Below are 26,567 nucleotides of genomic sequence, written 5' to 3'. Positions count from 1 at the left end.
AGAAGAAGGGAATACCCATAATAACATAGTAAGAGATTTCCCTGGTGAGATCTGTATAGGACAGAGAAAACCATCCTGAGTGAGACATTTGTCCCTTTCTACAAATTCTCCAAGCCTTCTCACCAAAGGCTACTCCACTGGGTCTTAATTATTGTGCTTGTTAGTGGACTCACAATTTAAACAGACTGCCTACAGCTTTGTAAGACTGTAAACAAGAACAGGGAAAAAGCCACTGTCCCTTTTGAAAAGCCAGTATTTTGTTGTTCTTGTAATCTGAAAGTGAACACAGACCCTTTCTGGTGGCCATTCCCTTATTACATAACTTCCTTGTTTACACTGAGCATCAATTTTAGGTGGCATTCTTTTCCCCAAAAAGAATCAGTTAATTAATCCTATAAAATAATTTTTTAAAAATAATTTACTCTCCATCTGACCCTGAAGAGTTTTCCCATAAGAACTAATCGTTGACTTTTTTAAAGTATAGCTTCTTCAAACTTTGTAAAATTGATTAAATAGTAGAATATTTATAAATATTCATAGAGGTAGGGGGAAATGCCCAGAAATGCAAGCTCATATTTAACAGATTTAGTTAAATAGTTCAGTAAATTATTTGGTTAACTTATTTTGATTTCCAGACAGATTGGACACATAATTTCCATTGCAACTTCTGTACATATCCTTAAATGTCCACCTTTACCCAACACCTTCTGAAATTTCAACTTTAATTCAAACATTTTTTAAGTTCAGTATTCTATAGAATCTAGAAGAAGTCGTCTCTAACAAAAAAGGGGTAACATAACCCCCATTTTTAAAAAGGGTAACAAGGAAGACCTGGGGAGCTACAGGCTGGTCAGCCTCACCTCTGTGCCTGGCAAGATCATGGAGCAGATCCTCCTGGAAATCATGCTAAGGTACATGGAATACAAGGAGGTGGTTGGTGACAGCCAACACGGCTTCACTAAGGGCAAATCATGCCAGACTTATTTGGTGGCCTTCTATGACTGGGTTACAGCATTAGGGGACAAGGGACGAGCAACTGATGTCATCTACCTGGACTTGTGCAAGACATCTGACACTATCCCACACAACATCCTTGTCTCTAAACTCAAGAGACATGGATTTGATGGATGACCACTTGGTGGATAAGGAATTGGCTGGATGGCTGCACTCAAAAGAGTTGTGGTCTGTTGTTGTAGTACTGGGACCAGCCCTGTTTAACATCTTTGTCAGCATCATGGACAGTGGGATAGAGTGCACCCTCAGCAAGTTTGCCAATGACACCAAGTTGTGTAGTGTGATAAACACGCTGGAGGGAAGGGATGCCATTCAGAGGGACCTTGACAAGCTGGAGAGGTAGCCCCATGTAAACCTCATGAAGTTCAACCAGGCCAAGTGCAAGGTCCTGCACACGGGTCGGGACAATCCCAGGCACAACTACAGGCTGGGTGGAGAATGTATGGAGAGGAGGACTTGGGAATGCTGGTAGATGAGAAGCTCAACATGAGCTGGCAATGAGCACTTGCAGCCCAGAAAGTCAACTGCATTGAGGTCGACGGGAAATTATTCTGCCCCTCTACTCTGCTCTTGTGAGACCCCACCTGGAGTACTGAGTCCAGTTCTGGAGCCCCCAACATAAGAAGGATGTGGATCTCTTGGAGCAAGTCCAGAGGAGGGCCACAAAGATGATAAGAGAGCTGGAGCACCTCTCCGATAAGGACAGGCTAAGAGAGTTGGGGCTGTTCAGCCTGGAAAAGAGAAGGCTCCAGGGAGACCTTATAGAGGCCTTCCAGTACCTAAAGGGGGCTGACAGGAAAGGCAGGGAGAAACTCTTCAGCAGGGCCTGTTGTGACAGGACAAGGGGTAATGGTTTTAAAATAGAGAAAGGTAGATTCACATTAGATATTAGGAAATTTTTTTTTTTTACAGTGAGGGTGGTGGAACACTGGAACAGGTTTCCCAGAGAGGTGGTACATGCCCCATCCCTGGAAACATTCAAGGCCGGGTTGGATGGGGCTCTGAGCAACCTGATCTAGTTGGAGATGTCCCTGCTCCTTGCAGGGGGGTTGGACTAGATGACCTTTAAAGGTCCCTTCCAATACAAACTATTCTATGATTCTATGAAAAGAAACAATTAATAAACTATAAAAATTTGTACAAGACAGGAGAGATTGTTTGCCTTACTTTGGGTACAGTTCACACCACTCCAGACAATTCAGGGATTGCAAAATGGTGATATTACAGGAAGGAAAGCTGAAGATTATATTTAGACATATACATGCTAGCACTGTCAAAACTTCCAGTGTGGTCAGTGGCTATCTAGTCAGCAAAGCCAGTGCAGCCTAGAAAGAGATCAGCAGACCAGTCACCTACTGTCCCAACTCCATTGTCTAAGAAGGGAGCAAGACACCTACATGTAGACAACCGTATTTTGGCATGTCAACCTTGAAGAAAATACCACACCAAATTTTGAAATGAAGCCATCACTTTATGTTTTGTTACACAGACTACTGAGAAAAAAGATGCTGAGACAAATACCCGGTAGGACTTAAAGAGATGTGCAGTCAAAACATACACATTTTTATCAGCCCTGCTGAAATACACACAAGACTAAGCCAAAACATATCTTCACCTCCTCTTTTTTATATGGATGAGAGTTTCTGTTTGTAAAAACCACAGCCTCCTTGTGTACATATGGGTAGATGTATCTGTATATCTGGCTAATTAAGCGGCTTCCATTTGAAATATTCTCTCATTTAAGAACAACTATGTCTCTTATACCAGCACACTGAATCAGAGATCCTAGCTTGTTCTACAAATTCATTCCTTGCTTTCATTTGCACTCAAAGATATGACCTACCACATTTGTCATACATGGATACATATTTAAGATAATACTTGTTTTTAAAGATGCTTTCTTATTTTCAGTGTGCACTGTCTGGCTTACCATGGCTCAAAGGAATTATGCGCCTTGCTGATGAATAGACAGACTACATACAAGATTTTGCTTTTCTAACCTCTTACATAAAGAATATTGTCATTTTGCACAGCACGGCCTCAGTGAGTACTTCAGAACATGCCCTGTATACACATATTCATAAACTTTGGAAGGTTAAGTTCCTGTCTCTCCTGTATCATTTACTATACGCTACCTCTTAAACTTTAGATTCCTTGGCTTTGCATTCATAATCAAATTTTAAGATAAAGTGCTTGTTACCATGGTAATACTTTCTTCACCCTGAAAATTTTATCACATGGGCACTTCTTTGGGTGTCTACAAACTATAGCAATCATTATTCTTCTGCCATAATTACCATCCCTTATTTCGTAGTAACCTGTAGATTTCTTACACAATATGTATTCAGCAGCAGATTTGCAAAGGGCTACAGCGGAAGAAGGAGTTCAAATTTAAATACAACACTTAAAATGCAAATAAAATTTCGCATCTGTTTTTTAACTCCTTTCCACCTTGCCTTTGTATTTCCATTTCAGCTATACATTTCATTGCATTGATCTTATCTTACATACTAAACATACAGTGCTGACTATTTCAATGATTTTGACCACTTCACAGTGCATTTTGCAAGTGCAGGTTCACTTAGCACAGTCCTGGTATTGCTGTCTTGAAAGTTAAATGCACAACACAACCATTTGGATATTCCTTTATCTACAGCAAATTGTTTTCATGCTGATCAAACAAACCCGTTCTATAGCTATGAATCTGCTTTTACCTTTAATAGTAAGATAAACTGACTTTACAACACTTGCACCTACAAAGCAATTTTTATTTCTGTTTACATATTTGAATCTTCTAAAATGAAGACAGCTAAATACTGTAACTCTGAAAGACAGAGGAAATGAGGTAGAGATATTTAGTCAACATTTGCATGTGATTCAACTTAATTTCATGTTTTCATCTGTGGAATCCATTGTAGTTCTGCTCTCAGTTATTTTTGAAAAACACATCATCTGCATATAAAACGTATGTGCAGAAATCAGAACACTGGTCTTCTAATGTTAAGTTTCTTGCTTAATCTCAGACAGTTATACAGACTGTATTTCTGAAGCCTGAGGGTTTTTTGCATTCATTTACTGAAGTACATTTGAGATTATTTTTGGCATCTTTACACTGGGTCATGAAACAGCATGTTTTGGCACCTGCTAGCCTCACTAGCAATCTGCTTACTCCAGGCTGTCATCCTTGTGCTACTCCTGGCTACTCCTGACAAAAGTCTTGCAGGTTTGCTGGGATCTGGAGTTTTGCGAACAATGGGAGAAGAGTGGCATATGAAAAAGGTGCATTGGTGATCAAGTGTTTTAGACAGGACTTTATTTGTTGATTTTGTTTTTTAAATATAAAATAAATAATGCTGTTCATTGCTGTTCATTCCTGTAGATTCCATTTTATTGCTTATGGTTGATACTTAAAGCAAAGACAATCAAAATAAAGCAGAGATCCTTTCTGTAAAACTCATTTGTTAGCACTTGAAAATATTCGTTGTGGGGACTTTCAGCTGTATTGCACTAACCACCTCACTTACCAGTGAAAGTGTGGCACTAAGATTACGATGGGGAAAAAATTTAAGTTAGTCTACTAGCCTAAATTAATTGCATGTCTTCACTTCTCTGTCTACTTGCAGAGATTTCAGATTGAGAAAAAAAGTATCTGGTTCCGAAATGGTTTACAAGGATGAGTCAAAATCATGGCGAGATCCTATACATACAGATTATTAGCAGAGACTAGTAAAAAAATGATGCCATTGTGGAACTAGTGGAATAACTGATTACAGATGTATATAAATTATCTATTCACATAATGAAGTTTTCACATCTTAAAACACTAAGTGGGAGAAGATGGGGGCGTGGTATTTTTTTTAAGTTTATCACCTCATGACTATGACTATGAACATGCACTCCAGTGCAGAGAAACCAGGATATCTCAAGGAAAAGGTGCTTCCTGAAGAGCAAAATATTCTTCTCTGACTTTGAGCTCTGACTTAGTTCCTATAGACATAGAGTTCATTTCACTTAACTTTAAATATCTGAAATACAGGCATCAACATCCCAGCTGATCCTTAGGCTTCCTTTAGTCTCACAAGTAAGGAATATGCTATTCTACAGTCTGATTCATTTGACCTATTTAGATATCTACCTTCTGAAGAGATGAATCATGCCTTAAAAGTGTCTATTTCTCTCCATTGACTATAAAGGCAGACTAGCCAAAGACAATGTTGACATAAAAGACATCTACATTGGGACAGATAAATTTCATCCTAGAAGCCATGGAAGGGAGCACAAGAGTGAATGCTGTTTCCAGCAATATTTAACTTCTGTATGATTTTGAAATAGAAGTCCATCCACAAGGTCACCTGGGGACAACAGCACTGAGAGCTGCTAAGCAGCAATGCCCTACTCCATCCCAAACAACAATGGAGCAGCTGCCTCTTGAAATGCGCAAGGGGACTGTGAAATGGTCGTGTCTACTCCCTCCGCACATTTGGAAGAAGAGAGGAAACTTTTAGAGTGGCCTTCTTTCTTTAAATTTTGTTTGCAAGAGCATTAATAAGGACACACTACAGAGCCATAAGCTGTTTTTGTATTTGTACACAGAAAAGGCTGGTGAGCTTATAAGAATCTGCATATGCTTTGTCCTCCTGCCATGCTTTTAAAAACCTTTTTCAAAACTATTTCTCATTATAGCTTTGATTGGCTAAAAAATGTATACCCTCTGTTGACTTTAACTACTTACTGGATATAATTCTTTATAGTTTTTATCAAGCATATTCCTTTACTTGGCATTCTTCAGTGCACTGAAGATGGATATATTGCTGTAGAAATGTACTTCTGTACCTTTTTTGCCTCGATGTCTGAAAGGTGGTTTTTTTTTTTATACAAAGACTTTTTAATAAAAGCTTTATTTCTACTGTATAAAAAGCATAGTCCTGACCCAAGTCAACTCTGGTCCAAACTCTATTTGATCAATGAAGTCTTTCTCTTAACTCCATTTAGCGTTCAAATTAGTCTTCTATGTCTTCCTTGGCTTCAGAAGAAGTACTTCAGTTAGATATAGCAGCTAAGCAATACATAGTCATACATCTGAAGTGGAAAAATCAAAACGTACATATGTGCTAAGATATTTTTTGCCCACCAAAATTTGCAACTCAGTATTCATAAAGACAAAAGAATCATTTGAGATCACATAACAAAGCTAAAAACTGGAAATTGGTCAAAACAAAGCAATGTGATAGCCCTTCTTCATAAAATGCTAGAGTTACTACAAAAGGAGGGATTGAGCCTTAATGATCTAGCAAAATTATTTCTACCTCTTCTAATCAGATTACTCCAACACTTACTAAGTGTTTGCTACAAAAAAAAAAGTATCATCTCTACCATCTATTTTGAGAAATCTACCAGATTTCTCTCAAAAACCATTTTTATTTTTGCTGTGTATTCCCCTTAATATGGCATTAGAATTTACACATGTAGCCGCTAGTGCAGTGAAGAGGAACCATGCCCTTTGACAGTGAGTTTAATTTTATTTTATATCCCAAACAATTTTCAGGATGATTTAAGGATTAGGTATTCTGGCAAGCGAAGCTATATATCCAATAAAACACAAGAATTTTTTTTTTCTAATTCTTATTGGTGATATGACCCTGCCCTGACATTTTTAGCTTTAACACAACTGTTCTCTTTAACATGCTAACATCAGCAGCAGCCTGTGATCAATCACAGTTGTCTGGCCCATGCAATATAAACAACGATGCCTGTTCACAGGAGCAGAGGTGCTGCCTAGAAACTGCAATTTAAAGAGCCTACTGCCTCATTTTTGAAACTACTTAAGTCTAGAGAGAGACAAAGAAGCACAATTTCATGTGATGATTTCTACTACTTAAATTTACAGTGGTAGTTCATAAACTGTAAATTTAGCAACATGTGACATCTTGATTGATGAACTTTGCTTTGTTAGAAGATCATATTAGGAAGACTTACACTGCCAAGAGCTAACATGAACTTGTCATCATGACAGTATATTTGTAATACTCTGTCTGAACTAACATGTCCCTTCCAACTCTAACCATTCTGTGATTCTATGTCGGGGATGTCCCTGCTCCTTGCAGGGGGGTTGGACTAGATGACCTTTGAAGGTCCCTTCCAACTCTAACCATTCTACGATTCTATGATTTTTTTGCTTTCTGCATCCATGCCATTCCACCAATATCCTTACATAAGAACAGTATGATAGAGAAGTATAGAGAATACATTTCAGCTAATAAGGGAAAGTAAGATTTCTGACTACTCAATTATTTAAGTAGGGTAACTAAGATACTGGAAACATGGAAGGACATCTGATTCTGCTTCAAAAGCAGAGAAAATATAGTCACAAACCCTGATCCTTGGGTCTTGCTGAATTTTGCTGAGTACTTAGCTAAGTGTCTTGCAGGAAGTTTGTGGCATAGACAAAACCTGAACTCATCTTTCCCAACTCTAAGCTAATTCTCTAATTAATGGACCAGACTTTTCTCATTCCCTGAGGCACTACAGAATAAGCAGGAACAATATAAAGCTGGCTAAGAAGAATGTTGCATACCAGGCATTCCTACACTGCCTAATTAGGGTTGCTTTACTATGCCTTTTCACCATGGTGGCAGGGCAATCTGAACAAAGCAGCAGAGATAAAGTGCCTTAAAATCCCTAATCTATCATACTGTCCTCTACAGGTCTACATCCTGTAAGGAAGCAGAGCATCCATTGAAGATATCAAATAACCATATTAAAAATGCTTAAGATGCTGTATCTTTCATTGGCTCCACAATATATTAAAAGATGGAGCTTAATATACAGCCCAGAATGATGTTTCAGTCTGTCATCAGCTGAAGTGACCAATCCTCAGAAAGACCATTCACACAGAGAAAGGAACTTGCATGAGATTTTCAGGGGTTAGTTCCTAAGTTTCAAACTCATTTACTCATCTATCGTAAGTACAACTGTACATTCTGTTCATTTGTCAGCCATGACAGATATCTAGAATGAAAAGATAATAATTAACAAAATGTGTGTATTTGGTATTCCTTTGCACATATAAGATGAAGTTTTAAATATATTTTATGCAGGCAGAAAGAAAATAGCAAAAATCACACCAGCAAGGTTTAGTCTGCAAGTTTATGCAAGTCAATAAGACTATGAGAAGTTCTATTTGTAAAATATCAAATGTAAAGAAGGTAAATATTTCAATTCAGATTCTAGGGTGTTGGCAACTGATTATGAGCCACATCTCTTTCTTTGTGTGGTGCAGGATTGACTTTATTTTTTTCCCCCTAGGAAAAACCCCGTAGTGGGTCCTTAAGTGCCTTGTTCTGTGGAAGACTACAACAGAAAGATCCTCTCATTAATTCATTTAATTTTCTCATGTACATTGCCTCACCTCTGAAACTTGAAATTATTTTATTATTTTATTCAGCATCCCACCTGAAAGGACTACACAGACCTCTCAGGATTTTAAAGCACAGTGCAAGAAGTTCTATGAACTCAACCTATTCAGCTGAGATTCCATTTAATCATGCCTTGTATATTCTCATCTGACTTTCACAGATTATTTTACTCCTTTCTTCTTCTTATACTTGCATTTCAAATGACTATTGCTTTCCGCTGTAATACACTGTGTCTTATCAACTCATGACAGTAGATTAGGAAAAAATAAATTAGACATAAGTTTTCTCCTATATTTAATCTAAATTTTCCCTACAATAACTTAATTCCTATGTAATGGAATTGACTGATTCATGCTTCATCTTATTTTAGTATAGAATTCCTGTGTCTAGCTACATTTATAACTGCTATCTATCATCATGAAAGGAACAAAGTTTGTAGACCTACATATTCATATGTGTCTCCATTTTCTAAGTTGTTCAGCTTCCAACTGAATGTTTTCCTGAGTTTCCTTTGAGGACTGGGCCTTTGAGGACAGTTAGAGGAGTTTATTCCCCTAATAAAATACGTATTCTGATGTTCTTTTGGGAAAACATGTGGGATATGCAGGAAAATGATAGCACAATTGTGTCCTGCTATATTAGGTCATAAAGGTCTTGTAAAAAATGGCTCCCCAACAGCTGCTCAGGTGGACTTTGATACTAGCCTTTTGAATTCCTGGGCAATGCATAGGTTTTCCAAACAAGAATTAAGTAAAAGAAATCAGATGCAAAAAAAAATCTCTGTGATGAACACCACGGGAATGCCATCTATTTTCTCTGTATTCCACATACATGGAACACAAATGTATCCAGCATTTTGCAAAAGTTTGCAAGCAACGCTTAAGAAAAATGTGTTCTTCAAAACTGAAATGGCTTTTTTCATTACCAAGCTCTGAATTCAGTTCATCCACATTTTGTACACTTACACACTCAGTTTATACACTCATCTGTTTTTCGTGACAGCATACGATAACTACAGTGATTGCCTGGAGGCAGGACAACACTAGGGGAAACCATACTTTATGCATAAGTATATATTAAAAGAAACAAATAGCAAGTTTTCCAATCTATCTATCCTGCACAGCTGTCTCTACCGTTACAGTTTAACGAAATAAAATTTCCTATATTTATTTACAATTAACTAGTACTATCCTTCTGATTTCACAGTAAAAAGGATTCCAGTGCATCCAGGTCCAAAAGGATTCAGGCACTCATTCCTGCTCTGTGTAACTTCAGCAGCAAGAATAATATATGCATCATCTAATTTAACTGCAAATGACTCTTTTAGCATGAATTGTCTGTTTAAAGATAATGCACAACAGAATTCTTAGCTGCATCCCAGAAGTCATGCAGCACCAGCCAGATAAGATCACAGTGGTTACCTAGGAGTAGCAAATGGGAAAAGCACTACAGGAAATGAACTCTTGTCAATAATCTCAAGAGAGTGCTATATTTAGGTCAATTGTACCTGAAATCGTTTGGTGGGGTAATTGCTCTTTGGTCCAGACTCTGCTCTCTGAGCCTGTCAGAGTGCTTGTAGGTCCACTGGATTGGATTCACCAATTTTCTTCCAGATTCATTTTCTATAAAAAAAAAAAAAAACAACAAAACAACAACAAACAAAACAAAACAAAAACTTTACTAAAGGATAGCAAGATTACCAGGAACAGAGAAAATCACTCACATGTTATTTTTAAACTAGGCTTTCAATAAATGCATTTAATACCATTTTTTTCTCCAATATTAATCAGATTTCTGCAATTTTCTAGAATATAAATTAATCCAATTATTCAGACTTTTTATTTGGCCCTGCAAAGACTCTCCATATCTGTTAAATATCGAAGGTGACTTAGAGTGATCTTTTGCTTTTGCTGATCAATTAATAATCAGTGCAAAATTAGAATTGTTCTTAAATCCTATGACGCCTCTCAGTGCAGCACTATTCAGCACTTTAATTTGGGTTGAGTCCTTGTCTGATAATACATCTTATTGTTTAATAATTTAAGATGTTTTATGCATGTATTCAGAGGAATGTGATAAATTCAGTTTTAGGAATCCAATCTAATGAGCCACATACTGACCCTTTACAGCAGTTAGTGGGATTTATACAGGTATCAGAAAACAGCGGCTAGTCCTTCTGTCTTATGATTTCTTTGAAGAAATATAATATTCTGCTTTGATAGCACAAAGTCTCCAGAAATACTGTTCCTTAAGAGGAACACATTAAAGAGTCAGTATTAATAGGATGAATTTTAAAGTAAGGAAAAGCCTCCTCTAGCAGCTATTCAGCATGTGTTTACCTTCCACACAGACGAAAACAGCATCATATTTGTAGTCATTACTCAGTGTTTGTGATTAGTGTCTACCGTAATTAAAGAAAATGTTGTGATGTAACTAAACTGCTGAAGAATAAAAATGTACTTTTTATTTTAAAAAATGAAATTACAAAGGGAGTAAGACATTCTGCTGAAAGCTGCAGTAGGTGTAGCAGTTATTTTAACTATTGTTCCTTGTGTAGAACTTCAAATTCAAAGATACTCATTAAACTGAGTAGATGGCAATAACAGACGAAGTGTTAATGGGGCAGCAGTGGAGTGTGTCGGGAAAATGAAGAGACCCTGAGGGGCTCACCATGCTGTTTATGCTCAGCTAAATTCAGGAGTATTACCATAAATCCTCTAAAAGATACTGTACTCTATTTCTTATATGCTGCTTCTCAGGCAAGGAAATATTCTATGACATCAGAAAATGGGAACAAAAATAAGCCTAAAAATTATCTTCTATTAAAATGTTTGCATGTAAATACACTAAGCAGTGCTCTATTATTACTTTTTTGGAATTTTATAAAAACAAAAAGAGAATCTTTTAATCTTCAAAATAATGTGTGAATCTAAGTGAAAATTTCTGAAGTTGTACACAATAACAGAGCTGTTTAACAAAAGAGTAATCATTTCTTTCACAAAATTCCTTTATAATTTATGCATCAGGTTTCAATATCAATTTCTCACATACAAAGTTCAACTGGCTAAAACACAATTACACATAAACCCAATGACTTTTCAGAAGAGTCAAAAATTCTAAGATGGCATTCTGAGGGATTAAAGTAAGCTCAGGAAAGATACATAAACCATTAATTCCAATAATTTACTGCTTCAAAATAAATATCTTATACAGAGTTCTGCATGCATCTTCATGATGACCTTAATTTGCCTTTTCTCTTTGCTCTTAGAAAAAAATATTTTTCCTGCATAAGGATAGATGGATCTATTGTCAAGGAGAAAACAGCTGTAACACCCTGTGTAACTTCAATAATAAACTCAGTTGCAGGTAAGAAATAATCATTTACACAATAAAGCTAGCAACAAAGCTGTGAAAAGCTTCATACAGTCTATTTTTCTGTCTTCATTTAAACGCTATATGGATATTTATCACGTAGAAGTTGGGGGCAGCGTCTCAAACCGCACTCCGCGCCCGCGGAGCCAGGTTTCAGCACCAAGGCTAGCGACCGCGACCGCCCGGGCAGGGCGCGCTCAGCCGCGCTCTCCGACAGCCATAAACTCCTTAAAATAATCGCAACCCTTCGTTTTTCAAAACGAAAATATTTTCTTTCTGGAGGTAGTGTAAATAAATGCATGTGCTCTGTATATCCTACCTTACTACTGAACTTAAAATATGTTTAAAAATTAAAATAATGGGTTTCTCCTTTTTTTTTTCTCCCAATGACATCACGTTGAGGTCTACTTATGACTTTTGATTATTACAAACAATGAGCATTAACAGATCTGAAAATTAATCAGTTATTAAAATACCTGAAGACAGAGCTAAAGGGCTAACAATGCTGTCTTCTACTACACACTTGATACTTTATTTCAAATCCAAAAATCTGATATCCAACAGCATTCTTGTGTTTATGGGGAATACTGTTTTGCATATACAAATCAAGTCCCCGCATGTGCAGTACCTATTCAGAGATCTGCCTCAATATCAGCTTGGCAAATGCACAGGAAGCCACGGGCAACTTGCCTGCCCCTGAGAATTCTTGCAAAATAAAGTCCCCACAGTTTTCCATTAAAATTCTGCTAATGATAAAAATGCTTTGTTTCAGAAACCCAAACAAAAAATTCAATTACCCCTGCAGAAGTAAAAATACAGAGTACCTGTAAGAGGCTAATGCAGAGACTCTTCTTACTGCTTAGCACCTAAGAAAAAATATATTTCTAAGACAGATTAAATGGCATGGCCTCTGAGATGCCCTAAGCGATACACTTAATATAAGAATGGCAAAAACACCTGGAACGGCTATGTTATCCTTATGAGCAGTAGATATTTTAGTAGCAGCCAAGAAAATTCACACAAAAAGATTAAATTCTGACTGATGCTGAGAACCAGCAATTCCCACAGAAGGTCACAAAGAGCTCCCAGTTCTTACTGTCCCTGAAGGTACAGAAGAAAAACTGAACCAGTGAAACAAAATCGCAAGGAAATGCTCAGGTCTACCTCATGCTCATGTAAACACCATCTGCTTTTAAGAGGTTATGTACTTCCTCTAGTCTAATTGAGTATTTCAGCAGTAGTGGTCACTTGAGTTGTTTCTTGCAGTAATTTAATTTGCTTTACTATTTTTTGTAATCATGAAATTATTACAACTATTTCCAACAGTTGTATAGTTTTAAAAAAAAAACTTATTTAAAGAATGTATTTAAAATTAATATTTATGATATATTTGTGATTATGGACAGATTTTAGCAGATGACAGTTTACGTAAATTTACAGACACTAAAGTCATGCTTCTGGTTATTCAGAATAATGTTCAAATAAAAACACAGTGGGCCTACTCCTGCTTCTGCTGACATTACACAGACTTCTGTTACACTTTTACAAGGAAACAGTATCATAAATCCAACCTCTAGAAACAAACATTAAGTCAAAGGTCAAGAAATAGAAACAAAAAAATTAAGTTAAAAAACATTATCTGAATAACGAATAAAATATTTTTCCATTCAGAGTCTGAAATTCTGAATCCAACTGTGAAAACAAATAACTTAATATAAGGTGAAAAAATGTTTTCCCTGTCATTATAGATTTAGTGCATTAACTTTCTTCCATCAACAACATATTTAAAACTACAAGGATGAGTAAACATCTGTGAGCCTTTACATTAACTTTCATGTAGCTCCACCAATAGACAGACTTAGTGTCAATCCTGCTTTGAGATAAATGTTTCCTAGACTTACTAAGCACAATTATCTATAAATAAAAGAATAATTATTAAAAAAAAAAGTGATCTGAAATATAAAAATACAGCAGAGTAAATGTCCTTCATCGGAGGAAGAAGATATCCAAAGTTAACATCTAGTGCTCTTGGAAAATTTTAGAATATCACCACTAAAAGCAGGCAGTCCATGAGCATCCTTGTTAATACTGGATGTCATGTTTTCTGATGTCAAGTGTAGCTTAGGTAGGATTAATGGTTCAAAGAACCAGTCGATGCCAAACAAGGATTTAAAACTAATGAGGAAAAACACAACTGGCACTGAGGGGAGTTTTTGGAAAAGCTGCATGCATTCCTCAAACCGTGGATAAACAGTTATCTGCTACCTGAGGCACACTGGAGAAAGCGGCAAACAGCGCACTAATATATGAGTGAAAAACCCATGGAGTCTCCTGATTGTACAAGGCAATGAAGATGGTGAAAACACAAGGAAAGTCTTTGCAGCATTACTTATGGCTCTTCCAAAGTGAGCAATGTGTACAGTGCCAGGACAATATGCAATCTGAAAATTGCCTTAAGTAGGAGGATGGCACCCCAACAGGACTGGATGAGTCAGAACGTTGTCCTTTATCCCGCATCTTAAAACCCTACTACAAAGCAAATTATGTTAGAAGAAAGGCTGTTACATTAAAAGCTGTTGATTTGGAGGCATTTCAAAAGTCAGCAAATACCTTTTTGTGTTCAGATTCACCTCCTCAATACAGTGTTACCCAGAGAGCCAGAGCAGAAGCAAATCAGGCAGGTAATCAAAGCAACTTGTCAATGATTAAACTAAGTGTAGGGCAGAGAACTTATTTGCCTTTCTGGATCTTTCCTGCTGCTTTCTGAAGCAAATCAGAGGTAGTGACAGCACCTTAAGAAATAAGACAAATAATAACTAAAGAAATGGAAGTGTAAAAAAACAGCATTAACCTATAGACTGTAGACTTATACACTGCAGACTATGAACTATTTAACGCAAGACTTACTAGCACATTTAGTTTTGCCCTCCTACACTGACAACTACTGGAGAAGAAATTCAGTAATCTAAGTTAATTTAGTAATGTAAGTGAAGGTGGTGAAGCAGCATATGTTACTGATGTGCCTACAACGCCAGATTTTGGGCAGAGCTGTTAATATAGTCTACTGTGCACCAAGGTCAGAACTACCTAATGACTACAGGTGAAAGTGTCGAGCATCTACTGACTCCTCTGTGGACTAAGGTCCAATTTTGCCATCTGTTGTCACCAGTTAGATTTTTTTATTCTCTCTCCTTTAATCCTCAGCTGAAGTTATTTAACAGCAAGACAATATTTTGAACAAAATTAAAGTAAAAGTGCAATACTCAGCATCCTATAACATAAATAAGCATACAAGTAGCCTTCTCAGTACAAAAAAAAAAAAGCAAGCCATAGATCTTTGTCGAGGAAACGCACTGTATTTGCACATCAGATCAGTTTCCTGTGTCTGAGTTTGACAGTGACTTTAAAGGTCCTATGATGTACCTGAACCATGTTCAAAACAAATTGACACATGTCTTTAAAGCCTAATGAGCAAAGATACATTAGAGAGAGACAGATAGGTAGACAGTTACTGATCTGTATCTTTTATCCATTTACATTCTAGAAGTGAAAAAGGAGAAAAGGCATGCAGAAGCCTTACTACTGCTTTGCCATGTGCAAACAAGCTTGACTGAACAGTGATTTTTTTCATACCTTACTCTGCTGAAATCTGTTTTACTGTTGTCAGAACATAAGAGAAACATGTATGGGGAGATCCTCTTTCATTGTCATACCCTATCACCCCAACAGCTGTCACTCTGAAGCTGCAAGTTCTTATGTCCCTTGATCAAGACAAATTGATATATTCTAATTGATTCCTCTTCAAAATAATAAATTATATGAAGATACTTAATACTAAGATTCTCAGAACCAACAGATAAACCACGTGCGACTGAATTAAATGCAGAAGAAAGTCTATGCTAGTGCAATCCTGATTTCAAAAAACTGAGTGTGGAAAACGAAAGCGTTAAGTTTGGTTTTTGGTAAGTCATATTGCAAGTAAGTGTATTAGTGGCAAATATATAAGCAATATTTTTTTCAGCATGTTTACAGTATATTATACAAGCTAATGCTAAAATACTACTCTGTACCTGAAAATTACTGTTATGTATACTCAGTTGCAATGATTTACATCACAGAAAGTATTGCTGTGAGTGAAACTTACTCTTGATTTGCAGGGTACTCACAAATATTTGTTTGAAATAAAAAGAATTGATCTTTTAGTGATACTTGACAAAAAAGAAAAGTGTAAAAAATGTTTACAAACTGGTCTGTATTTACAACATATTTAGAGGCAGATAGGTTTCAAAATGAAAACTAATATTCATTACTAGTTATTCATTGCCCTTCAATTATCTTGTCATTTCAAAGACAGCCAAACCAAAAACTAAAACAATATGTGATTATTAGGGCCACAAAGATGATAAAAGGGCTGGAGTACCTCTCCTATGAGGACCGGCTGAGAGAACTGGAGCTGTTCAGCTTGGAAAAGAGGAGGCCTTATAGCAGCCTTCCAGTACCTCAAGGGGGCTGACAGGAAAGACAGGGAGAAACTCTTCAATAGGGCCTGCTGCGATAGGACAAGGGCTCATAGTTTTAAAATAGAGGGAGGTAGATTCAGACTGGACATAAGGAAAAAGTTTTTTTGCAGTGAGGGTGGTGGAACACTGGGACAGGTTGCCCAGAGAGGTAGTGGATGCCTCATCCCTGGAAACATTCAAGGCCGGGTTGGACGGGGCTCTGAGCAACCTCATCTGGTTGGAGATGTCCCTGCTCATTGCAGGGGAGTTGGACTAGATGACCTTTAAAGGTCTCTTCCAACCCAAACAATTCTATGATTCTGTGATTCTATGATTCACACACTAAGAATAATTGTGTATAAGTGTAAAAAGAAAGGGTAACTCTCCTCCGAGGCTGACATCTGTCTGTATGAACAACTGGAAAACACTTGAGAAGAATGAATATGGTCCTACTGATCATATTTCTTTGCAAATTATTTGTGAACAGATTAGACCATTAAATTAATCTCAAATTGCATTTATAGTAAAAATGTAGCCATTGCTGTTACTCTCTCACATTAAAGCATGTTATGGTTTCAGACTATTTCTTAAGTGACAGTAGCTCAGAAGCCCACTCTTCTTTCCTCCCCAGATTTCACTAGTACTGTCAGGTAAGAGAACAGTAACTGGTATCACTGCTTAATGCAGCGCCTCAAATGCAAAGCTGGATTATACCACAGTCAGCTGGAGACTATCAAGACAACTGCTACAAAACAATCCAACACAAAACCTCTAATAGCAAATAAAGAGGAAAGCAAAATATACTTAAGTACCTAGCATTGGGAGGACAAAGCTTTGGTGTCCGCTGATGCAGGTATAGGAGATCTCAAAGAGGTCATTGGATATTTGTAGGGCAAGTTCCTACAAAAGGTTGATTTCTAATAGTGTCAAAACTAGAAAACTAATTTGGGCTGACATATCAGCTACAGTGTGAGCTACATATCAAAGAGCTGTACTAGCAGATCTGTAGAGCAAATGTAGAGCATTCTTGAATGGAAGAATAATCTGCAGATACAGATACACAGACAGGCGTACAACTTGTCCCTAAAGGTACATGAAATACATCATTAATAAAATTAGATATGTTTAGAAACGATTACCTAATATACTACAGCATGCTTCCCCCTTGTGCTTTCTAATTTTCATCAAAAGTAAAAATGCCTGAGTAGAAGCTAAAACAGGTGTTGAATAAATAACTTAGAGATTAACAGATACTGCAAAGTAAGACGAGTTGAAGTTATATTTAGATTAAAAAAGATTTGCAATAAGGCTATAATAAGTAGAGGTACTGGCTTACAAGAAAGTGTAACAGAAAATACAGGACCATTCCTGTTTATAAATGAAAGGAGGAAACTTTCGTCCTTTCATCACATCCCTTGAATAATAGAAGGGCTACTGACATACGCTCATAGTAATGTCCAAGAACTCTGAGTTTCTCAGTGGTATCACGTAATTGTTGGTGACTGACTGCACTGGCTGCATCATAATACAGGAGGAGATAATGGAACATGCTGTGTGGTGCCAGAGAATGTAATGGTCTTTACGATGGGCACAGAAGAAGCATAGTCAGGTCAGACACTCTTCCCTTTACTGTAAAAATGTTCAAGACTTAAAAAAAAAGAGAGAGAGAAAGAAAAATATTTCAAAATAGTCAACAGTCTCGTGCAATAGCCTGAGCAGCATGTGATACACAGTCAGCTCCCTGCCACACGCCAAAAAGTCATCCCACAACAAGTCTGAAAACATAGCGTGAGATGGGAATCCTCTTTCCCCCGGATGCGACAGGTAGAAGGGAATAAAAAAGGCAGGTGAAATTAAGAACTAGTGCTGAGATGCTGACGACCACATTCGTATCATCAAGCAAAAGAAACAAAGCAATGTAAGGAGAGAAGCAAGAGGGAGAGATGCGGAAAGAGAACAAGATGTTGGAATGTTGGGTCACTGAGGTAAATGGGAGAAGTTTGAGGAAAAGATGACAGAAAAGCAAGTATCATGGGTGTTAGAGAAAATTACAGTAGATCCTATTAACATTCTTGTTGAGAAAGTTAATGAGATATGTGTATAAAAGGTGAAGGTTACAAACATGGTAAGAGAAGGATTATTTAAGTCAGTTGAAGCTTTCCAGTAAGTACCAGAAGTAGTGGCAAGAAGGTCATAGGAATGCCAGTTGAACATTTTTCATGACTTGCAATATTTAAACTTTTACAATAAAGCATTAAGGTGATTCTCAGCATGGCAGCTGCTGCGTTAGATGCTAATATTATCAAAAAATGGCCTACTTAATGTAATATTTGATCATCGTGCCCAGTATGTCTCAGACCATCACCATAATTAAGGTAATGGTATCAGGCAGCTTCTTCTCTTCACCTCAGCGAATTTCAGAAGCTTCTACTCAGTGCCACATTTCACTGTTCTAGTTTGGTGGCTGTTGCTTCCATCTTTTTCCTCATAGTTCACTGTTTTGCAACAGATTTGCAAAATGGTTTAAATTTTTCAGGGTTTCTCAGCATGTTCTGATTTGATCCAGGTCTCATTCCCACACAAAGGAAATAATTTTGCATGTCAAAGATCCTGACTAAGGACACAGAGGATGACACCCTGTCATTTTTCTACTCCAGGCACTGGGCAGGTATGGGTTGTTTTGTTACAGGCACTGTGAAACATAACGGCAAATTCCTCTCCTGGGGCTGAGTTGACACTCAAATCTCAGTGTAAGAGAAGGATTGTTGCAAGAGGAGCACACTGAGAGCAAGAATGCATCTCAAAAGGCTGCTGTAACGCACACAGGTCCCTAATGTTTCTGCAAGAGGAGTATCAGCAAGTGCAAAGGTATCTGGCTCCTCCTCAGCTTTCCAGTAATAACTGTAAGAGACGTAATGAAGACTTACAGACTTCTGTCTCCCAACTCTTGAGCCTTAGACCATAAGTGTGACTAATTTCATGGCTACGAAAGACAAAAAAGTGACTGAGAGTCTAAAATTCTCAAAAATTTTAAACTGCCTAAGAACTTTTGAGGATCTGAACTTGAATGTCTTAAGTGAGTCTCCAAGGAGCACTTAAGATTAAGAGCAGAATTTAACACTGGTATTGGAAGTATATTAGATCTGCTATGTATGACTAAAACCAAGATATATTTACAATAGGTTCCATCTTGATCCCATTCAAGTAAAAAAGAAAAATATCCTACTTTTTGTAAATGGCAGCAGCATAACATCCATAAACTTAGATACAACACCCTGAAAGTCTCCCCCTGTGCTACCCAGTTACCTGAAGACTATAGTATAAATTAAAACAACTGTCAGCATTTCAGATTGATTCTCCTCTTGTTGCCATTTATTACTATTGATATGGAGATCTATTACTGAAATGAAGATGTTAGTCCCTAAAATAACAGGCAGTTTTAACATCATCAGCTTAGAACTCATTTTTTTTTTCTGTGTATTTTAAATAATCAGCATTACTCTGAATCAAGTATTTATTGCAGAAACTCAAAGGATTTTTTCACGTAACTTTTCCTAGGGCTTAATCAATCAGTCTAATTAAAACCTTGCAACCTTCAATCATTCAATTGCTCAGGACTTTCAGTAATAACAAATGCAAGGCTCCCTACTTGCCATGATTAAGAAGTTTCAAGAAATATTAAAAGCTAAGTGCATATATTTTGCCTTGCTAGACAGACAGCAGTGTAAAAATATGTCTGAGTCACAGCAGCTATGAGTCTTCACGTGCAGTCAGTGACAGCCCAAACAGCTGTGACTGAAAAAGGTCAGCAGCATTCCAAAAATGCTTCTGTTGGTTCAGGTGCTGGGAAAGAAACAACCACAGCAACGACCTACAGGTAGTCATCCAAGTGCTATTGTGTTAGGAGAGCAAAAAGAAGCACCAGGGGCTCAGATGTGAGCATGGTGAATACGAGACAGGCACAAAGATTGTCAGGTGGAGAGGAAAAGGCAGAAGTACTAAGGCAGAGGGAAGGAAAGATTACGCATATTGTGGCATTGTTAGCTACAATAGAAAATTTCAGAATGTGATTCTTATTTATAATACGCAAAACCCCCCTCATTCAAATTTGTGAACTTGTCAATATAAAAGTCATTAATGTTTTCTTTCTAAATATCTGATTCATAATTGCTGAAATATATTTCCATTGTAGAAACCTTTGTGACTATTTCAAATGCACATGCATTTTCATTCAAAATAAACAAAATATGCTGTAATGCCAAAAGCTTAATAAAATAATAGGATTTTAATAAAAAACAAGCATACATTTTCATCAATAAGTATCATGAAACAGCTGACAATTTTTAAATAGTTTAAAGGTTAGGCAAATGTAAATATACGAATGAAAATAAGAAAAAAAAAATCCATCTCCTTTGCCAAGACTCCTATTCAAACAAACATAAAAATACAAGAAAACATGCAAAAAAAAAATTGCATTAATGAACTTCAATAACTGTATTTAATCACAAAATTTAGTCAGTAATAGGCAGCTACCATAAGGTAAGACAGGTTGCAGACCATAGTCCTTTATGTAAAAGCAAATGTCAAAAGAAAAGCTCTGATATTTGGTTGTGGGCTCCCACTTTTCACATAGGCATTTCCTAAATCCATGTTTGATGAGCTTCTCCAGCTATAAATTCTGTAAATTCCCTCCGGAGCAGGGCAGAGTGTGCTTCATGAAAATGTCATCTGCCAGCGCTGCAATTACTCACACTCCAGCAATCATGTGCACAATGCAGAATGGGTCGAATTCAGGTGAGAATGAGAACCAGCAATCAAGCCTCTGGAATTGAGAACAAAGCCATTTTCTTTCATTTGCCATCAACACAACCATCAAGGCCTTAATTACAAGGCAAGTGTCAAGCCTGGCTGCTGAAAAGCTTATTATTATACAGCTCAGCTTCAAATCAGTTTTGTATTGATGAACTGCAAAAATGAGGAAGCCAGCTTAGCCCCACAAGAAAAGAAACAGGGACTAACTGATTATGTGATTGGCAGAAAAAAACAAGGACATCTAAAAATACATTTTTAGACAGTAAAAGAATTAGTGAATAGCCCACCTAAAACCTTCCTATAAACAGATCTTCTATCTCAATAGCAAATCTAGGTGGTCTGGTAATTCAAAGGACACTTTCTTTAGCTGTGATCATTGTCATATCCACAAAAGACACTGCAAAAAGACTCTCTTTAGGTCATGCATTCTGTTTTTCAGACAGTAATGCACGTCTGTGAGTGTTCTCATTGCCTCCTTGTATCTAATTGCATGTCTATACCTTGAACATAGAGATACGAAACGAATTGGCCATGCTCTCTCAGCCCTTGCCCAACCACTATCTATTCACATTAGATCAGTTGTCTTCACATTGAGCAGTATTTGAGAAATCATCATGTAGTAAGCAACAGGATTTATTTGTTGATTCAATTGAATTATCAGTAAGCGTCATATTATAACCAAAAGGCAAATGTCCTCTCTTCTACTATTTTCTATATAAGACTTTTAAGCATGACAATGAATGAACTGTTAGAACACAGCCTGTTCTCAACTGGCTGTTGAGACAGTATGGCTGTGATCATAAAGCAGGTAGGAAACCATTTAGGTCCATGAACATTTTACCATCAATTTTATGCATTTTACCTAAAACGGTGACAGTTCATAGCTCTTTCTTTTCCCAATGTTGCATCCAATAGATATACAACACAAATACATTTCTATTGCAACACATCCTGAAAATGTCTATGGCTCATGCTTCAGCAGGATATTAAAGAATTTGAAATCAGTGGTATGAGAAAATAAACATTAACACTAAAAAGATGAGGGGACATGACAGAGACAGTCACATCTCTATTCTGTCATTCCCTTTCATTGGTTATAAGCTAGATTTATTTCCATGGGATATATAGATATCATAGACAATACATACAAAAATCAAATAGTCAAAAGTTAGGAAATAACAGAAAAATAATATCCACTGAAAATATCCAATATATTTTACTGGGGGGAAAAAAAAACAGTTTTAAAGAAATCCAGATTAAAAATTGATGGAGATTTCTGTTTTTAAGGGGAAAAAAAAGTAGTCAGGCTTCCAGGCCATGTATTTGAAACATATTCAGGTAATTTCAGTGGAGGTTAGGCAATTTTACTGTATCTGTTTCTACTTGCATGTTTAGACATCTAATTACTTTTAAACTTTTTTTTTTCAGTTTCCATTAAAAGACAAACAACTAAATGACTAATTCCTACTCAGCCATTGAAATATTCTCTTTATAGGAATAGTGCAGAAAACACTAACTAAAGCTGTATCAGTTTCAAAGTTCCTTGCTATTATTTTTATTATTTGTACTTATACAACTCCTCCCTTCCAAAGAATTTTAAAAGTCCACCTGATTTAGTTCAATCAAGCACCATCTCTTTCATTTAGGAAAAGGTCTCTCCCCCTTTGTAGCTCAATTCAGTGTTCTAAATCATAAGATACAGTATTGTACCACAAATATGCATAGAAATGACACTTTCTTTTCTCAGATTTTTCTTATTTCAAAATAACCAGTAGGACAATGCATTAGTTCCTCAATGTCAGAAAAGTAAGAAGAAACTTTTAAACTTGCATTCTGTTGAATGAATATTAATCCAGAGAATAAAAAAGTATCACATATTGCATACATCAGGCAATATGCTGAAAGCATTCTGAAATGTACATAAATTGAAAGATTACTGAAAAATGTAATTACCATACATTGTTAAAAACCCTACGCTTGAGTATCCAGATCAAAAGACTGCTGTATTATGTCTGAAATCTAAAAGTGAAAAACAAAAACATTTAAACAATTCTTAGGGGTAGCACTGGTAGGTTTGGGAAGAACATTGATGTGCCTAAAGACAAAGATAAATGGAACTGGTACCAGTGGCTTATCAGAAGTTTACTGGCACAGTTTGATGTTCTTGATGTGGTTAGACGGCAGGAGCTCAAATCCTTGGTTTGGTAAGGGCAGAAAGAAGGCACTGCAGTAAAAAGACAAAGATAATATTTGTTGTCTAGAAAAAGTCATGTCATGTGCTCTGCATATTCAGACATCTAGACACCATACAGCCTAATCGAATAGGTTCGAAGAATAAAACGAAAAGTCAAATAGGTACTGGTGACAGATCCTTATGTGGAACCAATCTCCAAACATCCTTTCAAAGCAAAGAATTTTCATAATAATGCAGATTAATTACAGGAATATGTTAATATTTTTCTGAAGTAAACTCTTTAAGAAAACAAACTAAAATTTTCAGATGTAGCGAAGTGATTTAGAAGCATACATTTTTTTTCTTCAAATGAACTCAAGATTTTACAAAGAGTAGGTAAGAATACATCGATACACTGAATTGCTATGATTTCTGAAATACTCCATTTTAAGGGACTAATATGAGAGGACAGTAAGAAAATAAAAAAGCAACATAACAAATAAAGGTAATAGTGTAACTCACGTTCTCATATATTTATTGTCACATGCCTTTCTTTTCTCTACAGATGTTTCCCCTCATTTCAGATCTTCTATTTTCTCCCTCTTTATCCTCAACAAACAAGAGTAGTGTTTTCTTCAGAAGTAATAGACTTCTGCTCTGTGCATATGTTGAGGGAATTACTTGAGACAATTGCTTTCTTCAAGTTTATTTATAAATTTATTTATATTCCATGCAATTTTGGGAATTCTTCATATACTCACAGTTAAGCATGTGCCTAAGAACCTTGCTAGATTGACAGAACAAGTGCAAAACCCTAACTACTACCTTCTGAACTCTTCCAACACAACGCTAGTTATCTCCAGCATCCAACATACAAGAGATTCTTTCAAATAACACTTCCTAAATACGGCCTGGTAAAACTGAATAACCATCATTGGGAAAGCAAGTAAACTGAAGTAATTCTCCAGCTACACGGTAAAGTGGAAGAACAACAAGCAAACCAAACTCAATCTTATTTAAAAAAAAATTAGAACCTTTCATATGAATCAACATATTTTTAAACTTAGAAATAATCAGGCGTACTTGAGGTGGGAAAGGAAAGGGAAATCTTTTCTATGTAATTTGAAGATACCGCCTACAAAAAAAATCAAAGGGAATACTGCTTGCTTACATTAAAATTGCCACTATAGCAGAAAAAAAAATGTTTACATTAAAAAGGACAGTTGCTGTTCTAAAAATAATTTTTGTGAAAGTGTTGTTTATAAATATTGCAACAGTGTATTCCTACAGTTAGGACCGCACCAACATCCACTTGGCAGGCAGCAGGAAATCATACTGAATAAAGAAGAACTGCAAGCCAACACCTCTCTAAACATTTCTAAACTTGAGTTTTATCATGTATCATGTACCTGAATAAAGCAAAACTTTTTTTTTCTTTTTTTTTTTTTTTTTACATTTACACAGGAAGTCACTTGAAAATGCAAAATAAATTGGAGGATTAACTCTTACTCTTCATTGTTTGTCAAAGTTTCAAAAACAGTCTATGAGATTTTTGGAGTCCACAAAGAAGATGGACTCAGGATGAAAGATGGACACAGACAAAACTATAAATGTGTCACTTTCAGTTGTCTGAATGCATTAATACAGATTTAATTCCAAAAGCTCCTTATTATTATATGTGGCTTGTGACCCTCAGTGCCTCAGTTTTGCGCATTCAGCCAAAGACGTTATTGAGTTTTTGAGGTTACTATGGGCTGCTACTGTTTAAAAGACAGATACTTCTATGATTTCTTATGGTGGACATCAAAGGTTACCCATTACTTTGGACAATCTTGGTCATTCTGTACCCTCTAGCCATTAGAAATAAATGGACAGCAAAGACTCATCTAAATAGGATCTTCTGGAGAAGATCCTGACACCATCACTTAGTGAACGGCATTACCTAGACGAAGCAATGCTGTAACTTGAGAGAAAGTTTAAGGTCTAAATTTAGCAAAGGGACTGAGATACTCAGGTTTCTAAATTATCCACCAGACTCATTCAGTCAAATTTCTTTCATAAATTTTTATAAGGATTTTATGGCCCAATTACAACTTTACATGATAGAGCTCAAAAGGAGTTCTAATTTCAAAGGTCATAATTTCAGTGTGTAATTACTGCATGGACCAGAAAGGTGTCTATCAGATTGAGGGTTTTGTATAAGTTTCGGATTGGTCAAGATTATTTTTCCCCATTTTTTTTTCTGGACCAATTTCTTATTTTGAAGTAGTTAATGAAATCTTTACCATTTACCTCTGTGCATACGAGACTTGGATTTCTCTTTATAAAACCCTGAAATGTAAAGCAAAATACACCTGCATCTTTTTCTCTACTCTCACTCTTAAATGCTGCAAATTAAGGATGAAGCACCCATCACATCTTAAAATATGACAACATTTTAGGTCTTTCTTTGATTTGAGTATCACAACAGAGTGTATAGTAATTTAATATACTCAGTTATTTAAAAACTGATAATAATAAACAATAACTGCAGAGCAGGATAAGAAAGAAACAGCGATGTACCTTTTGAGCAGGTGGTACTAGATGCACTTTGAAAGGCTGAGTAGGACTAAGTAAAACTAATGTCCCAGAGGACAGACTGATGTGACTGTAACTAAGTAAGCTTTTTTTTCTGCAGTCTTTTCTCTCATCTTATGCCATCTTTGTTTTCGTACTTTAGAGCTAGACAACAGGAAAGAATCTGAAAACCTGCAAAGGCTGAAAAACTCTTCAAAGATCATTATTCATGCCCTTTAATGGTGGAAGATGAAGCAAACTGAATACTTAGCTATAAGTATTCAGTATATAAGTATATAAGTATACTTCACATGGACATAACGTAAGCATTTTCTCTCACGTTGCCTGAAATCAATATTGGCCAATTTCCCAGCTTTCCAAATCTATTACTTCATAGGTCACTATCACCTATTGATGTTGCATATTTTTTTTTATTAAACCACTCTCTTGACTCAGAGATCTGCATAAACAGAGCTGCACAGAAAAAAAAAAGCATATGAGTTCACGTGAAGTGCAATATATAGGTTCACATTTATGTACAGCAGGTCATAGGCAAGTACAGCATCATGTACAGCAGATCTAACAGCAGATCATAGGCAAGTTTCAGGCTTTGTTTCTGAAAGCAATGTCTTTCTTAGACTTCTAACTTACATCACTGGAGATAGAATCACTATTATGCTAATCTAAGGCGTATAATTTATATTAATTCCAGCTGTACACATACGT

At 36.4% G+C, this 26,567-nt stretch overlaps 1 protein-coding gene across 7 annotated transcripts in view; it reads right to left on the bottom strand.

Moving 5' to 3' along the window:
- Positions 1–26,567, bottom strand: part of MYT1L (myelin transcription factor 1 like) — a 319,362-nt gene that overhangs the window by 222,131 nt on the left and 70,664 nt on the right. For 6 of the 7 annotated variants that reach the window (XM_086744916.1, XM_086744921.1, XM_086744914.1 and 3 more), the window contains exon 2: positions 9,937–10,051. The exons of the other annotated variant lie outside the window; for it this stretch is intronic. The gene's annotated coding sequence lies outside the window, so the exon portion shown is untranslated. The remainder of the gene's footprint in view (positions 1–9,936; positions 10,052–26,567) is intronic. 7 annotated transcript variants of the gene reach the window in all.

Source organism: Chlamydotis macqueenii, chromosome 3 (assembly GCF_036417535.1).
Source record: "Chlamydotis macqueenii isolate bChlMac1 chromosome 3, bChlMac1.mat, whole genome shotgun sequence".
In the NCBI taxonomy this organism is placed as follows: domain Eukaryota; kingdom Metazoa; phylum Chordata; class Aves; order Otidiformes; family Otididae; genus Chlamydotis; species Chlamydotis macqueenii.
Note: the sequence above shows the minus strand (reverse complement) of the source record. Positions and strands in the feature narration are given on the sequence as shown.